The 17,279-nt window shown below is 46.4% G+C and overlaps 1 long non-coding RNA gene across 1 annotated transcript; it reads left to right on the forward strand.

Moving 5' to 3' along the window:
• The first annotated feature begins 11,760 nt into the window (after positions 1-11,760).
• On the forward strand, positions 11,761-13,281 carry LOC309842239. Its single transcript, XR_014299576.1, has 2 exons — positions 11,761-11,840; positions 12,590-13,281. It is a non-coding gene; the product is annotated as an uncharacterized lncRNA (long non-coding RNA).
• The last annotated feature ends 3,998 nt before the right edge of the window (positions 13,282-17,279 follow it).

Here is a 17,279-nt window from a genome sequence, read left to right on the forward strand (position 1 = left end):
CTATAACTTAGAAAGTTAAAGTCCTTGGCTATCCCACTTCATAGATAATTATGAACAGTATGATGTATATTCTTCCAGACTTTTTACCATCTGCACACTTTTCATTTACATAAAGCTCTATACTTTCTAGCACTCTTGGTATGTTACGGAATCTCCTTTCCATGGGAGTTACTATTCTCCCATTCACCTCCGCTCACTCATTGAACAAACATGTCTCCCCTGTTTGACTATAATCCCCATCAGGATGGAGCCCCTGCCTGTCTCACATCGTGGCTGCGCCCCCCAGGGTCTATAACCGTGCCTGGCACAACACTGGCACTCAGGATAAACTGGCTGAATGGATGGTTTTCACTCTGACATGTGAAGCAGATGGGACAGGTTCTATACTGCCTCTTTTCTGGTTAAAAAAAAAAAAAAAAACCAGACTCGGAAATGATTCGTGACTTGTCCACGTTCACAGATATTCCACAGTAGGGCTGAGTCTCAGACCCAGGTCTTCCGATTCCAAATCAAGAGTTTTTCCCATCAAAGTCCAGCTTCCTTTTAAGAACTGCCAGAAAATCAGGATCGTGTCTCCAGTCAGAGGCTTCACCTATCCAACCTACCCCACGGAGTCTCCATTTCACAAAGAGGGGAAATGCACTCAGTTTTGATATTTTTGAGTTAGCAGAAAATGAGTTAGAAAGAGAAGATCCCCCTTCATTACTTCAGAAGATAAACCAGTGTTCAGGGAGTGACCTGTGAGGCTGCTTGCTGAGTAAATTATTCAAACATGGTGCTCAGCTCCTTTTGGCCATGCTGACAGAACGGTCGACACCTCTTAACTCTTGCTCCCACACCCCTGAGCTCCCAGCTGCACACAATTAGCTTCCAGGAGCTCGGGCAAGCTTGGGTCTGGGCGGTGTCCGCGGGAGGTGAGGATCCGCATGTGCGCCCTGCGGGGCGGTGAGGCTCTCCACGGCTAGTTGACTACAGAATGACTTCTCTGTCCAAACACTCAAGGCTGGCCAAGGAGTAATTGAAACTGGGATGGCTCCAGAGATTCTCAGGCATGCGGCTCCTGGGAGGAGAATGACCTCCCAAATGCCTCTCTTTTGTGGCATAATCCTTTTTTTATTCCCCCTGCCACTCTTGGGTAGAACTGAACTCCTTTATGTTGAGAGGGGACGATTTTCTTCGGGGAGGAACTGTGCCAGTTCTTCAACAATAATGTTACTACTTAAGGGATATTTGTCTTTCTTCCCTTGATTTGATTTTACATTAAGCCAGGTTCAGTTAGTAATTCTGGCATAGAATCGCTAAAGGCAGCGCTTTCGACACTCATGGCTTTAATCACAGGAAAAGAAATATTCTTCCCCGTTTCTGCTCTGTTCTTCTCTCTTCTCCCGTCTCATCTTTCCTCCTTTATGCTCTTCCTTTCTTCCTTTCTATATAGGACATTTTAAGATATTGTTTCGTAAAGTGCTTTGATCGTGGGAGAAATTGGTTTTATGTATTTTTTTTCTTTTTTTGTCCCTTCAAAAATAATACACAACACTGACTTAAACAGATAAAAATCCCATCTATTAAAGCAGTCAGATTATGGGCGCCTGGGTGGCTCAGTGGGTTAAGACGCTGCCTTCGGCTCAGGTCATGATCTCAGGATCCTGCGATGAGTCCCGCATCGGGCTCTCTGCTCAGCAGGGAGCCTTTTCCCGAGCTCCCTCTCTCTACCTACCTCTCCGTCTACTTGTGATTTCTCTCTGTCAAATAAATAAATAAATAAAATCTTAAAAAAAAAAAAAAAAGCAGTCAGATTGGATAAGCCTGATCATGAACAGATCAAGAGTATAAAATGCATGTGTAGTTGAAAGTATATATTGGAACAAAGTACATTCTAAAATTAACATTTTTTTTCAGGTCAATATAGAAAAGATGGATTATCCGATAAATGGTGATGAAAAACACTGGCCCATTGGAAAAAGTAAGCCTAATCCAAACCTCATTTTTTATATTAAAGTAAAATCCAGGGGTGCCTGTTGGGTCAGTTATTAAGCATCTACCTTTGGCTGAAGCCATGATCCCAGGGTCCTGGGATCCAGCCCCAGGTCGGGCTCTCTGCTCCTCTGGGAGCCTGCTTCCTCCTCTCTCTCTCTTTGCCTGCCTCTCTGCCTACTTGTGATCTCTGTCTGTCAAATAAATAAATAAAATATTTAATTAAAAAAAAAACTCAAAAGAACTAGTAGGTTTTGCAATATAAAAATTACATCTCCTGGGGCGCCTGGGTGGCTCAGTGGGTTAAAGCCTCTGCCTTTGGCTCAGGTCATGATCCCAGGGTCCTGGGATCGAGCCCTGCATCGGGCTCTCTGCTCAGTGGGGAGCCTGCTTCCTTCTCTCTCTCTGCCTGTCTCTCTGCCTACTTGCAATCTGTCAAATAAATAAATAAAATATTTTTTTAAAAAAAATTACATCTCCTCACCAAAAAAAAAAAACCACTTAAAAAGTTAGATGAGAGTGGACAAGTTATGAAAATATATATGATCCACATAAGGTTAATATCGTCAATATACAAAATGCTTTCATAAATCAATAAAATTTAGTCATCTATCTTTCCATCAGGGTAGTAGGATTTGGAATAATTTTTACTTTCTTTACAGTCTTCTGTACTTCTGCTTTTTTTTTTTTTTTACAGCTAGTATTTTTAATACATCAAATCCATTATCAGTTTGAAAAAATTACTTTAAAACATGTAGATGGGCATCTTTCAAAAAAAAAAACATTTAAGGGCTCTCTGCTCAACAGGGAGCCTGCTTCTCCCTCTCCTACTCCTCCTGCTTGTGTTCCTTCTCTCGCTGTGTCTCTCTGTGTCAAATAAATCAATATAATCTTTAAAAGGTTGAGTTAAATTAAATTAAAATATACTTAAATTCAAAGCCCAAAAATCACTTTTCCAGAATTGTCCAATGGTTCTGCAATATAATATTAATTATCAAGCTTAGCCTTTAATATTTTCATGTAGTAAGATAAGACCAACTAAAAAAATAAGACACATGAGAAATAGTAAGAAAAACTCATAAGACAAAAGAATTAAAATGAAAGGGCAGGCCCCACATTGAAGTTACGTGTTCTTTCAAAACATGATTTGAATCTAAATTTCTGGATTAAAATTTCTTTCTTTTTTTTTTCTTTTGGTAAGGACAAGAATTCATTGAACAAAAAGCTCTTTCACCCCTCCAATAGTTATTTTTAGCACTAAGATCTTTTCTTCTTATACGGAGTGTTTTTCCCCCTCTTTTTTCCTCTGACATCTAAGTTGTACCATTAAATAAAATGTATGATTTAAATTTCAATTTTACTGAAGCTGAAGGTAGCATTAAAGGGATCATCAGATGAGTGATTTCATTGAATGTCACTTCACATAAATTTACATAAAGCTGCAAAAATCTACACAGCCTCTAAAAATTCTTCAGAAGGAGAAAAGGGAGAAAAATGTATATTTATTGAGCACGTACGGTTTGTCGAGCAGTCTAAGACTGCCTTATTTATGTCATCTCATTTAGTCCTTAGAGCCAAAAGGTGAAGTCAGCATTACCATCCTCATTTTATAGGTTAGAGGATGGGCTCTGCGAAATTAAATGATTTTTATTTTTAAGATTCTGTTTATTTGTTTGAGAGAGAGAAAGAGCACAAGCTGGGAGGGGCAGAAGGAGAGGGAGCCCGACACAGGGCATGATCCCAGGACTCTGAGATCTCGACCTGAGCCAAAGGCAGCTGCTTAACCGACTGAGCTACCCAGACACCTGAGAAATTAAATGATATGCTGGAAATCACAGCCATGTGATTCAAGCCCCCATTCATGACCTTCTCCCTACACCCATGAACTTGCTCCAATGTTCTGGCTTCCCCCACTATAGACTCTGGCCACCAGCAACTGCCAAGTTCAGTGACACTCAGGTTTTGTGTTTTGGTCATGTTGCATTTGTCTGCACTTATGCCTAACAGGCACAGAAGACTCCCGCAGAGAGGCCCAGCCTCTGGACTGGCTCTACCAGTTACTAACCAGCTGTGTGTCCCTGAACATGGACATAAGCTCCCTAAGCCTGTTTCCTTACCCGGAAAAGGGAGATGTCACCTGGACGTGCCTGACCCTGCTGGGGCCTTAATGCCAAAATGCAAGGAAAGTACTTATCACAGCACCTGATGCCACCCAAGGGCTTCATAAACATGAGCTGTGGCAGCCCAGCAGCCTGGTGAACTACCCTTTCCTGCTCACCTGCTCACCAGCCCATCGTGTCTGAACCAAACTGGTCTTTGGCCTTCAGGACCTAGATTGTCCCAGGGCAGGTCCATAAGCCCGGGGTCATCCACCCTCTCTCACCCAGGCTGTGGACATTCTGGGCTCATCTAGATTTTGGGATGACCACAGTCCAGGCACAAGCCTAATCTGGGGACAGACTCTGGTCTCCTCTAGAACCTGAGATAACTAACTGAAGGGCTGATATGCTTATGGAAGCAACAATGAAATAAATCGTTCCCTTCAGACAATTCTTCCAGAAATTTGTTCCAGCAGCGGAACAGTGGCCAGCTGGTGAATAAGCATCATCAGGGGATCTGTCAGCTGCCAATGGTGAGCTACCTCTGTCTCTGCGCCTCAGGGCTCCCAGCACGGCTGTCCTGGGCAAATATGGAGCCGCTGCGAGTTACCTTCCTCCTAGGTCTTTGCCTGCCTCAGCACATATCTGCTTTCTGAACTTCCTTGGTAGATCGCTGCTAGGTGAGAGAAGCGACAGGCTCACTTTCCCATTACTCTTGGACAGACTGAGAGAAGGACAGGCGATTTACTGCAAATTTGGTCGATTTGCTACTGGCCAGGACTCTAAAAGATGGAGAGAGAACCGAGTTACCCGTGCTCGGTGATTATTTTCTCTTTAACACACCTGCATTCCTTTATTTGCAAGTGTTTGCTCATGCCTTTCGCTCTGCGTAAAATGCATTCCCCCATCTCAGTCGTTGGAAGTCCTCAGTGTGTCCTCTGCAAAATTTCCAGACACCCGCCACCATCATGCTCTGCTCACCCCTCTGTGTAACAATAATGTATTCCTTCATGTGCACGTGACACCCCCACGAGCTTTGATCTCGTTGGTTTCCTTTGCTAGCTTATTGCATTTTATACATTTGACAATATCATTCTCAGAAGAGGTCTGTACCTCCCCCGTGTTTCCGAAGGCACCAAAAAGGTTAAGACTCCCTGACCCGGATTGCGTTTAATGATTCAGGAGGGTGGAGACCATGCTGTATCCTGTCTTTGCCCTCTGTGTCTAACACCGCCCTGCACACACAGGGCTCTCAGCACCTATCTGTTGACCGGCACCGGGCCAACGCGACATCAATGCTCCCAACAGCTGTTGCCAGTGAGTCCCCAGGCAGCACGCACTTGTCTGGTATCGCCATCCAGGGTCACTCTGATTTTGCATGTGCCGCTCGGCTGCTCTGATGACCAGGCCCCACACTGGTCTTTGGGGGTCCCATGCTACTGACCCAACCAGGGGGCCACATCAGGCTGGGATCCAGCTGTGAGCAGGTATGGGGCTTTTCAAGGTCACCCAGTAGGCTCTGTCTTGGGGCTCAGATCTCAAGCACTAAATACAGTTGGCTAGTTTCTCTTCTTCAGTATCCAAGGACGAAAATCAGACTCATTGTTCTGCTCTTAATCAAATTCAATCTGGAGAAGCCCAAGAAAGCGGGTCGTATGGGCTCAGTTACACAAGCCTGCTTTCCACTAAAAGGGATTGATAGTTACGCGAGCATACAAAAATGATAGAACTTTTATGTCCCTGGAAATTCCTCATTACACATTTTACCCCTCCTTGAGGATTTTCAGTATCGAATGGTTTCACAGTCAGAAATGTTCTAGGAAAATCTGACTAATGAAATGCAAGAAGTTGGAGCCAAGAGGGAAGGGGGAGGGGTGGCTGTCTTTGAGCATCTCGCGTATCCCAGAGCCCACATTAGGCTTGTTACAAACCCTTTCTCATTTATTATTCGCACAGCAATACTCTGGGCTAAGTATAATGATCCTCACTTTACGAGGGGGGAAGCTACGGTTTAGAGAGGGTCATAAACTTGTCCAAGGCCACACGGTAGTGAGGAGCAGAGCCCGGCTGGACTCTATTTTGTCCCACTACAAAGCCTACGTACTTCCTTATCTGCCAGATGGCCTAGGCTGAGGGCAGCTTTGAACTTGACCTAGATCCCTGCAGTAGCAGGGGTCTGGTCCTTTCATCTGGGTCCATCTGACTGTCCACAGCCCATGGTGCTGCCGGACCCAGTCTTTGCTAATTGGGTGAAATATCCACTGCTTTACTGATGGTAAACTGATCAACAGGCAAAGTCAATGCCAAAAAGCCCCAGAGCAGGTAGCAGCTCTCAGCCAGCCTCCCCAGAATCACGGGCAGAGCACTGGCTATTCTGAAATCCCCAAATTCCCAGCTGTCTTAGCTCCGTGGGGCTGCTGTCCCTTCCGGGCCCCATCTTTTCTCTTCTCTCCTCTAAACATCTTCACAGCCGTTTCCTCTTCCTTTTTTTTTTTTTTTTTCCTTGTAAAACTGCCCTAGCCTGACCAGGAGTATACCCCTCCCAGAGGTATTTATATTTTCCCAGGAACCCAAAAGCCTTATGTCTTTGGAGACAATGGACGAGGAAACCTGAGAAAAGGTACCAGGATAGAGGGAGGGAAGGAACTTCTTTTCTGTGAAGCCCCTGAAATTACATTTGGTGGGCAGTTGCCAGTAGGAAAATGCATCCTTAAAAAGGCACAGTCCAAATGGGAATCCTGGGCTTGGTTCCATCCCCGCTAGACCAGTCTTCCCTGAAGCCTTTTCCTGGATGTGTTTAAATTCCCTGCAGGGTTTGCACAGAGCCCTTGTGTTCCCCTTTGTTCCTGATCTTTGCCTCTTTGCAGGGGTGCTAGCTGCACCATTGGGCTGTTAAGTGGCCTGCAAATGTATCAGGATCCTAGAATGGATGGCAAAATCTGCTGCGCTGGGGCAGGCCTGTAACTGTTGCATCTCAGCAGAATCAGCTTCAAGTCAGGCCGGGTGCTTCAGGGCAAGACAGAGGCCAAAACTCAGTCCCCACCCTCATGGAACTTTCAGTCTGGTAGGTGACGTGGGGACTTTAAAACATGACTGCATATTTTTGGTACATGGAAGTGGAGGGCTGTCCTACCTAACAAAAACTTAAAATGTGAGAACAGCTTTGGAAGCAGGTCCGCTGACTAACTAAAGGGGAGCATGGATAGATGGATGGAAGCAGGTTTCAAAAAAAAAAAAAAAACATAGAATGTTCTAGAAATTGAAATTATTTTGGATTTACTAGAGCAGGGGGTCTATTTGGACAGGAATTATAGAACTCTCTTCATTCCAAAACTATTTATCGCCTATTCTGTCCCTGATACTGTGGTATTAGTGGAGACTACAGTGACCGGCAGGCACACAGAGGACTGGAAGGTGGCCACACAAGCTCTCTTCAGAGCCTCCTCCTTCTTTTCCCTCTCCTTAACATTCACAGACTGTGCACCTCAGCCCCTTCTCTCACTCTGCCTCCTCACTCACTCCCCCCGCCACCCCAGCTCCCAAATCTGTCTTCCTGGCCCAGACCCTGCCTGGGCTTCGGTGTGCCTCTGTTCTCCCTAGGAACCCAGTGCCTCCAAGAAAAACTCAGAGGACCACCTGCTGGGCACACCACCAGGCCTTTGTCCTACCCTGGAGAACCAGGCAGAGAGCCAAAGGTGAGAAGCTCAGTTCATGCATGAGGTCTCGCCAGGAAAAGAAAAGAGGAGGCAGGAGTAAAGAAAAATCCATTTCCACTATCTGGTAGGCAAGGTCATGATTCTTCCCTGATTCCCCTGAAAATCTCTGGCATTTATCTATTTATATAGGATACCCATTTATTATGATTATAAAACCTAGTATATATTCATTAATATTAACAATAATACACTAATATACTACCTGATTCTCCTCAATATGTAATAATAAATTTTATCTAGAATATAGATAAATATACACTGAGCCCCTCCAGGTGACAGGCACAGTTTCTAAATGCACTGTGGAGCTGGCTCTGGTCGGAGGTGCAGGTAAGGGTGCCAGAGTGTCCAATGAGGTACTAAGTACAGGATCAAGGTGGGGGTGAGGCAACAGTCGAGGCCTTCCATGCATGGGGGCACTGCACATCTGAGTGACATACCCCTTGCACAAATATTTGTGGAGCAGCTAGGCCCTCCTGTAGGTGCACAAATACTTGTTGTATGTGTGAAGCCCTCTTGTAGGTCCTGGCAAGGCAGAATTGGACAAAGTAGGCAGAAAGTCATTTGAGAAGCATAAAGCTCGTCTTCTCATGGCGTGTCTATCCCCGGCCATTCTCTTGGTGTCCCACACAAACGTGTCCCACGTTCCACTCCTATCCTTACCGCCACCAGACTGGCTTCTTTCATGCTTTCCATCTCTCGCCTGTGTTCCATCTCCCAGCAAAGAACACTCTTACACGTGCAGTTGCTCAGAATACAAATATGGCGTCATCCCTCGCTTTTCCCCATTCTTAACTCCCTAGCCCACTCTGTGCTGCCGAGACACCATCTATCAGACAAACATTCATTGTCACGTTCTTCGCCATGATCTCAGGATACCAGGGCACCCCACATACAGAAGCAGCTCAGTAAATGTTTACCTAGTAGAGGTAGGGAGGGAAGGAGCTATAATAAAGTCAGCACAGACAAAATACATCCCCCAGACCTGGGGAAAGGTCCAGGTATGATCCTCCTCCCCACCTTTCCTTTCTGTCCTCTCATTCCTACTGCTCCCAAGGTGCTGGCTCTGGTCAGTTCATGACAGCTCCTGCCGTCTAGTCCAACTGCCGTCGGCAGCCTCCAATCACATCTCCCTCCCTGCTCCCAGACCATCACACCCAGTCCTCTCAAGATCCACGCTGAACTCCTGCCAAGGCCTGGGCTCACCCTCGCTCTAGAGGCCCACCCAGCTGAGCCTATCTGCACTTCTCAAGCCACCTCTTCCAGAACGCTCCCTGCCCCCACCAGGTATACGAGACACTCTCACGTCAGGACCACCTGTTCCTCTCAATTTGGCAGCCTCCTCAGAAATGCCATGCACACGCATGCTTGTATTCAGTCTACACCTTTCCTTGTTCTGCAAAGGGTTTCTGCAGCTTACAGAGCAGAAAATGGAAAGCGTTGACAGGCTACTACATTCAGCTACACAGGGGGCCCACTGCACAAGAGCACAGCCTGAAGGGCCAAATGGGGGCCCCAAAGGCAATCCTCATCTGTTCACCCAGCCCTGCAGCCCAGCACAGACTACACCTGCCCAGAGGGGGCTTCTTTTCCTGGCTGGCCCAGCATCTGCCACGGACCCCAGCGAGCACTAAATAAAGCAGCATAAAAGAAGAAAGAATTAAGACTGAGGACAAAGGGCAGACAGGTCTTCATGATGAGAAAGCAGCCCAGGGCAGATCTGTGTTCAAATTCCCACCCAAGCAGGTCATGCGGGGAAAAAGAGGAGCCACATGTGACTCCCAAGACATATCCATGCGCTAAAGCAAAAAGAAAGATGAACAGTGTCCGGATATGGGAAAAGATAAGCAGGATTTTCAAGAACACACACCACACTGCTTTGCACTCTGGTTGCCCTCAGTCTCACTTCTGCCACGACGGAACTAGGGAGTCTAATCTAGCAAAGCAAATCCCTATGGATGGAAAGGCAGCACCACAGCCTCTTCCCACACTGACAACCCAGCATCATCATGAGTTGACTCAATCTCTTTACACAGGCAAACTCTTGGGCCTGGGCACTGGCCACACCCTGCAGCAGACCTCCCGGTGAGCTCAGGATTACAGTGTTACTCTGCTTGCTTCCCTTTGGCCAGTCCGCTTCTGACTCTCAGGAATTCTGCAACTGAGGAGAATGAGAAATTGGATTCTATAAAGCTACAAGACTCTCAAAGCTGAAAAATTAGGATTAGTGGGAATCCCTAACCCTCCCACACCTGGGCCTTCCACACTGGCTTCCTTATACTTGGCAAAACAATCAGAAGGGCTTTTGCTTTAGGATCTAAGCGTCAAAACTGCAAGTGTATCTCACTCCTGCTGACCGACATTTTATTGATCTGCTGATAACTCAGATCTATTCAAGAATTTAACTCACGGTAGCACTACAAAAGGATTGCAACCTCTGTTTTCAGGCCCAAGGGGTTCAGATGAAGAATTTTATAAGTATTTTGCTTTGTTCAGTGTAATGCCTGGGAATAACTATTACAATAAACCAGAGGATAGATTTTTAGTTCAGGCCCACTGCTCGTAAGACACATGGACACAAAATTATGTTAACAAATGCAATCAACAAAAACTACCATATCTAACATAAACTAAGCAGGTGCTTCCAGAAGCTGATACAGCCCCTCAACTGCCACCCCACTGGGAACGGCAGCTCACTTTGTGGGTGAGCTGTCACTCCTAGGATAGCTGGGGACTAGCGAGCTTCTCACACAGGCCACCTTCCTCGTGTTCCTTCTCTGGATTAGCTAGAATCTATGAAGCTAAAGCAGAGAGCAGATGTCTTCTCACCACATCCTAGTGGCTGCGCAGGAATTCAGGCCTGTGTACTCAACACTTGGAGTGAAGACTGCTTTATATTCACATCACTGTGGGCCTGGAAGCTGGATGCAACCTGGAGAAAGGTACCAGCTCATGACCCACAGAAGCAGGTGAGGCTCTTGGAATAGCAGATCTTCATCAATAATAAAAGGCTTTTTATACAGATAGGGCAAAAGATATGTAGCCACTTTTTTTTTTATCTGCTTCAAAGAAAGGACAAGAAGCAACCTTTACAGAAGGTGCAATTTGTCAATAACACAAACAAAAACATTAAAGGAAGAATAATAGCTGGGCTTTTATCCAAACCCTCATGATGTGTCACAGAGCAGGGAGAGAACCCCAAGTTTTCCAAGTACCCCGTGCAAAACGAAACAGAGGATCCCACAGATCGAATGTTCAAGGGGCGACTCTGTTGATTACCTCTGAAAATTGAGTTAGAAAAGCTTCATTAAGGCCTTGGAGTCAGAACTCTCTCTCATTTTGCAAACCTAAGTGAAAGTGAAAACTGGAGAAGCCATTGCGCTCCGCGAATCTGGAGCCCGGTCACAAACCAAACCCAAATATAAACGGTCCTTGTCACTGGTGAGATAATCCTGGGGTGAATTTGGTCTCCATACTCGGCCCGTAATTAGTTTTATAAGAGTCAGGGCTCCAGCCAAGGGGAAACACGATAGGCTGATATCTCCGAGGAGGCTTGGTACAAACCCTGCCCCACCAGCCAGGATTCGTCCTTTTTTGCCAAGTGCCAGCAACCCAGCCCTAAGGAGTGTAAGCAGACGAGGAGATACATTGTCTCTAAAGTTTGCTTTAGCGTTCCATCTCTCAGCTCAGTTTCTCTTTGCGCTTCGGCTTCATTTACTCCAGGAAGGAGATTTCCTCTGTGACTCCGTATCTTGGGGGAGAGGACTCCATGCAGCTCCAAAATTCCCCATAGGGTTCGTTAGCCCAGAAGAAGGCAGAGCTCCCCTCCCCCTGCTTCCATAGCAACGCCTGAGGCGGACTCTGATTGGCAGTGCTTCAGAGACAATACTAACTCTGCACCAATCGCTGTGTCAAGGGGGCTATTGTCATTGGCCAGACTGAGGACAAGTAAAGGAAGGGGAGGTCAGCTCTGCCCTGACCAGATGGATGGGCTCCTCAAAGTGTGGTTTTATTTCCGGGAGCAGCGGGAGGGCAGCTGGTTCGGTGAAAAGAGGTGCGCTACTTCAGGGCAGGAGGAGAGCTCTGGTTGATGGAGTGGGAAGTTGATACGAGTAGATCCTTTTCTAGAATAAATCTACATATTTGGAAAGAGGGCATATCTAGGGCCTTAAATTGGAATCCTGGTTTCCACGAAGAATGCTAAACCCCCTCCCCACCCCCAGGACCTTGGAAGACCAAGGTGTTGCATGTTGGGGTGGGCTGCTGGGCCCAGTTTACCACTGCAGGGTGGTAAACTGGGCACATTCACAAAACAAAAACAAAACAAAAAAACAAACAAAAAAACCCCAGATAATGTGGCAGGCCCAGACAGACTAATTTACAGACAGAGGCCCTCCTCCACTTTACCCGAAGTTCCTAAATTCCCAGCTCCTTATGCTGCAGGCTCTCTGCTCTCCTTCAGGATCAGGCAATGTCTATGTTTACTACATAGGCCATACATTCATTCCATTCCCCTGCACAGCCCCAGGCACCAAGGAAGTCCTCGACAGATGTTTGTTGAGGCCCTTTCTGGCAGCTGAAGTAAATACTTTGGGAAGAATTTGGAGGAAAGGTGACCAACCAGGCCTCCCTTATTGGTAGTTCATCCTTCAGTTGATGAGAGCTCCTTATAGGACCTGGATGGGATGTTCCAGAAGACACGCACACCAGTTTCCCCCTGTGTTAGTAGCTGTTAAGAACTGACAATTCGTTTGCTACACAAAAGCATTTCTTTTTTTTTTTAGTATTTTATTTATTTGACAGAAATCACAACTAGGCAGAGAGAGAAGGAAGTAGGCTCCCCGCTGAGCAGAGAGCCCGATGCAGGGCTCGATTCCAGGACCCTGGGATCATGACCTGAGCTGAAGGCAGAGGCTTTAACCCACTGAGCCACCCAGGCGCCCCCACAAAAGCATTTCAAACCCAAAAGTAAGACAGGTTTATTTGCTGAGCAAGACTGAAGGCAGAACAGCCTCAGAAGATTCCAGCCCTTCAGCAGCAGGAAATAAGCTCACAGGTTTTGCCAGGTATCTCTTCTGCCTCTTGATGCTATAATGGAAAACAGTCAGCAAGGCTGTTTCTTAACTGTGTCCTAAATGCCTGTCATGCGTGGTGCTGAGTAAGTCCAGAAAAATACATATGCTGTTATGGGCTGAATCCGCCCCAGATTCCTGTCAAAGTCCTAAACACAGTACTTCGGAATGTGACTATTTGGAGATAGGGCTTAAAGAGATAATCAAGTTAAAATGAGGTCATTAAGGTGGGCCCTAAACCAAATGATGGCTGTCCCTACAAGAGATTAGGACACAATGGAAAGACCATTTGAATACGCAGAGAGAAGATGGCCATCAATAACCCAAGGAGAGGCTTCTGAAGAAATCAGTGCTTGATCTGATGCCTTTAACTCCGATTTCCAGCCTCCAGAATTATGAGAAAATAAATTTCTGTTGTTTAAACCACCCAGTCCATGGTCTCCTGTTTGGGCAGCCCTTAGGCAAGTAGTACATAGCTGAATGTTGATCAAGGTGGTTTTCATACCTGAGCTGCCTTAATCTTCACAACAAGTTGAGTAAAGTGTTTTCCTCATCTTATCGATAAGGGAACGAAAATGCTATTAGCCTCAAGTCGTAATGAGTGGCAGAGCCATGGCCTGAACCTAAACTTCCCGACTCCAGATCCTGCAGATCCTTCGTTCTTTCCAACACACTTGCTTCCTATTTGCAAAGCGCTGGATGCCACTGTTGTCATTCATGTCCCCACCCTCAGTATCTAGAGGCAGGTTACAATGGGTCCCCTTCATCTAGAGAGTTGGCTGAGTGATTCCCTCCGCTTTACACAATGGCTTGGTGGCAGGAATGGTATTAAAGTGGCTCCTGAAATTCTGGGTCATTGTTAAGTGGTGATTTTTCATTTCTCCCATTCACTCATCAAATCCAAAGTGTCAAGAGCTTTTGAGCTGGCAGCTTTGTTCCAGGGTGAAACGGTAATGGGCCCCACCTCTCACGCCTGCCTCTCACGCCTGCATCAGGTGAGTCCGGAATTCAGACGCTGAGCACCTGAAGGTTCCTACGGTGTTTACAGCCACAGTGCAAGGGTGGGATTGATTTGGCCCTGAAGGAACTGCTTTCATCAGTCACCACCCACTGAGAGGTGAATTGAACAGGGAACCCGGTTCATGTGGGGTTTACTTTCAACCTAGAATAGTCCTGTCTTTTCCCAAGAATATTGATTGAAAAGTTGATATCAAAATAAGCACAGGAGCCAGATAAGCAAACTCCAGTGGTTCGGCTTCTTTTTCCTTTTTTGGGGTGGGATGGAAGTACCACGATTAGGGCAGTAAGCAAGATTTTAAAATAAGTCTCTTACTTAGTGCACCAACAACAGAAATCGATAGAATACATTTTTAAAAAGGAAAAATTGTATCCACAATCTTATCAGCCCTTTTTTTCCCCCCTCTTTTGGTGTTCCTTTCTGTCCTTCTCCAGATGCATAGATAATCTTTACAGTTCTACTGATGGCAAAGATGAGATTTCATATTTCCCTTTATCATGGTATAAGCGTTTTTCCAGGTCACTGCATAATTTTTGTGATTATATTAAATGGCCACTTGTTATCCCTTGAAGGGATAGAACCTTGTGCACAACCATTCTCCTCTTAGCCATTTAGGTTGTTTCCAGTTTTTCACCTCAAGTGATACACTCCCTTATCGACTGCCAAAAAGCAGCAGAGCTTCATTTCGCTGGCGGTTTTCTGGTTTCAGCCAGGGCCTCCACGTTACAGGTGGGTACGCAGGAGCCTCCCCGCAGTCATGGAACTGACGGAGGGGTCATCCTGGAGGGAAGGCTGAGCACAAAGGGCCCTTGGGAGCTAGCAGGCAAGAGCAGGGCCCAGTCTTTGTGGCCTCACAGGGACCCCTGGCAGATACTCAGCTGACACCCAGGTAGGAGGCTGGTGAATGCAGAAGGTAACAAAGGGTCCCGATTCGGCACCTGCAAGAAGCAGAACCAACCACAAGCTACCTGGGGAGGCTGTGTGCCTTGCATCCTTCCCGCTCCTTGAGTGCTGGGTCTTCTGAGAATCAACACACGGGATCCTCGAGGGACCTAACCATTAATCCTAGGAGACTGAGCAGAAGAAAAATGGTGTGTTTTGCTCATTTTATCAAGCTGCAGTCTGTCTGACCTGATCCTGGCATATTTTCTGCTCCCGTGCAACTTCTGCCTGAGGGGACAAAAGTCCCAGCCCAAATACAGCCGCAGCACAGCCCCATGGGTCCTGCTGGGGCCAGAAATTATTTCTTGGGAACTCCTCATCCTGGAGCTTCTCACCTGACCCCTTTGGGGAAAACAGCCTGTAGATGAGAGAGCTGCCAACTGCTTTGGGAAATGAAAATAAGCAGGAAGGCAGATGATGTTCCCGTTGCATTTAAAGTCAGCTCCATTTGGAGACAATTCAAAATGCAAACGTACTAATGCAGGCACTGTAGCCCAAATTAATTATTGCCTCCCGTGTTACAAAATCGGTCCCACCCCCTTGGAATGAGTTGCATTTTGGGCAGAAGCCTGTGGAATCTTCTCCGTTATCCTCTTCATGGCCGAACTCAAGGTCACTCAGGGCTTGTCTTGACTGGTAATAACAGAAGAAGCCAACAGTGACAGAGAATTTATTGCTAGGTACTGTGCTAACTGCCTTACATAAAATATGTCAATCCTCACAACAAACCTATGAAGAGTGATTATTAGCCCCTCTTCATAGGTGAGAAAACCAAGGCTCAGAAAGGTCAAGTAACTAACGCCAAGTCACAGAGCAGGTAAGCAGTACTGGTTAAGACTCAGACTCAGGCGGGCTGACTTGAGGGCTCAGCTCCAAGCTGGGGACACCTCCCCCTGCTGGCCTAGCCCCACTAGTAATAGCAATAACGGAACACTTAGTAAATGCCAGGCACTTTGCTAAGATATTTTTGCTTGCATTCCTTTAACTCTTGAATGAGGAAACTGAGAATCAGCTTAATTCACTTCCCCAAAGTCACAGAGTAAGTGAATAGGACAGAGACTGTTTTTCTCTAAAATCCAATTTCTCCTTCTTAGAGAATAATAGACTCTCATTACTAGCTGAGCACATGGCCTTCTAGAATTAAAACTATATTCTCCAGAGGTGCCTGGGTGGCTTTGTCGGTTAAGCATCCAATTCCGGATTTCAGCTCGGGTCATGATCTTAGGGTCAGGGATAGAGCTCTGCTCAGCAGCAGGGAATTGATTACTCTCCCTCTCCCTTGCCCCACCCCCCACTCATGCTTGCGCATGTGCTCCCCCCCCCAAATAAATAAATCTTAACAACAACAACAACAAAGACTACATTTTCCAGACTCTACTGAAGCTAGGCGTGTCCATGTGACTAAATTGTGGGGAACAGGATTGAAAAAAAAGCAACTTCCTGGACTTGTGAGTGTCCTCCCCTTTCCTCCTTACCGCTGCTGGAATGTAGTTATGCGACCCAGAGCTAGAAGGGGGCCAGCTTGAGCCAGGACCTGACAGAGGGTACAGGCAGAGGAGCCACAAGGTAGAAGGAGCCTGCGTCCCCCGAAGACTCCCTGGGAGCCAACTCGGCCATCTTGAGGTGACCACCTCTAGACTTCTGACATGAAAAAGAAATAAGAGAAGTGAACACCCAACTTGTTTAAGCCATCATTGTTTGCGGTTTTCTGTCATTTACAGCCAAACCTAATCCTCATTAACATAGTGGTGGAGCTGGAATTTAAACCAGTTTGACTCCAAGGCCACACTTAACCCCTTGGCCTGCTATTTCTACCATAAAACTTCATGTTGCCTCATCTTAATATTCCCAACATCTCCCATTCCCTTCATCTGCCGAGTCATTCAATAGATATTTGACAAGTGCCAGGTTCTGTGCTAGCAAATACACCAAGAATATAAATACGAGTAAGATTTGGTCAGTGCCCTCCAGGAGCTGGCAGTCCATCTTGGAAGACAGATGGCTCGGCAAATAAATAAAATACAGTGCAGTGAGTCCTGTAATAGAGACACGAGCCAAAAGCTGTGGAGCACGGAGAGGAGTGACTCACTGCCTGAGGGTCAGGAAGGCTTCACTGGGATGAAGCAGAGAAGCTGGACATGCTAAGTGTGAGGTACACTCGGCGATCCTACACCACTTTTGGTCTAGAAATGCAGCCCACCCTCCTAACCTGGAATTTCCGACGAAATCTCCAGCACTCTCTAGCCCTTTGGGAATCCAGACTGCTTCTGCTTGCTGCACCCAAGGTCATGAAGAAAAATGGACGTGGGACCCAGAAGGCCAACAGCCCTCACGACGAGGAAACCAGAAGGCCTCAGCGGCAGGGCTGGATAGATAAAGATTCCTCAGCATAGTCGCAAAAGCCAGAAGGAGTTCTGTCTGTAATTACTCTGTGCTTGGAAATACTGTTCCCAACATGACC

This window comes from Mustela nivalis (genome assembly GCF_964662115.1).
Source record: "Mustela nivalis genome assembly, chromosome: 10".
Taxonomy (NCBI): domain Eukaryota; kingdom Metazoa; phylum Chordata; class Mammalia; order Carnivora; family Mustelidae; genus Mustela; species Mustela nivalis.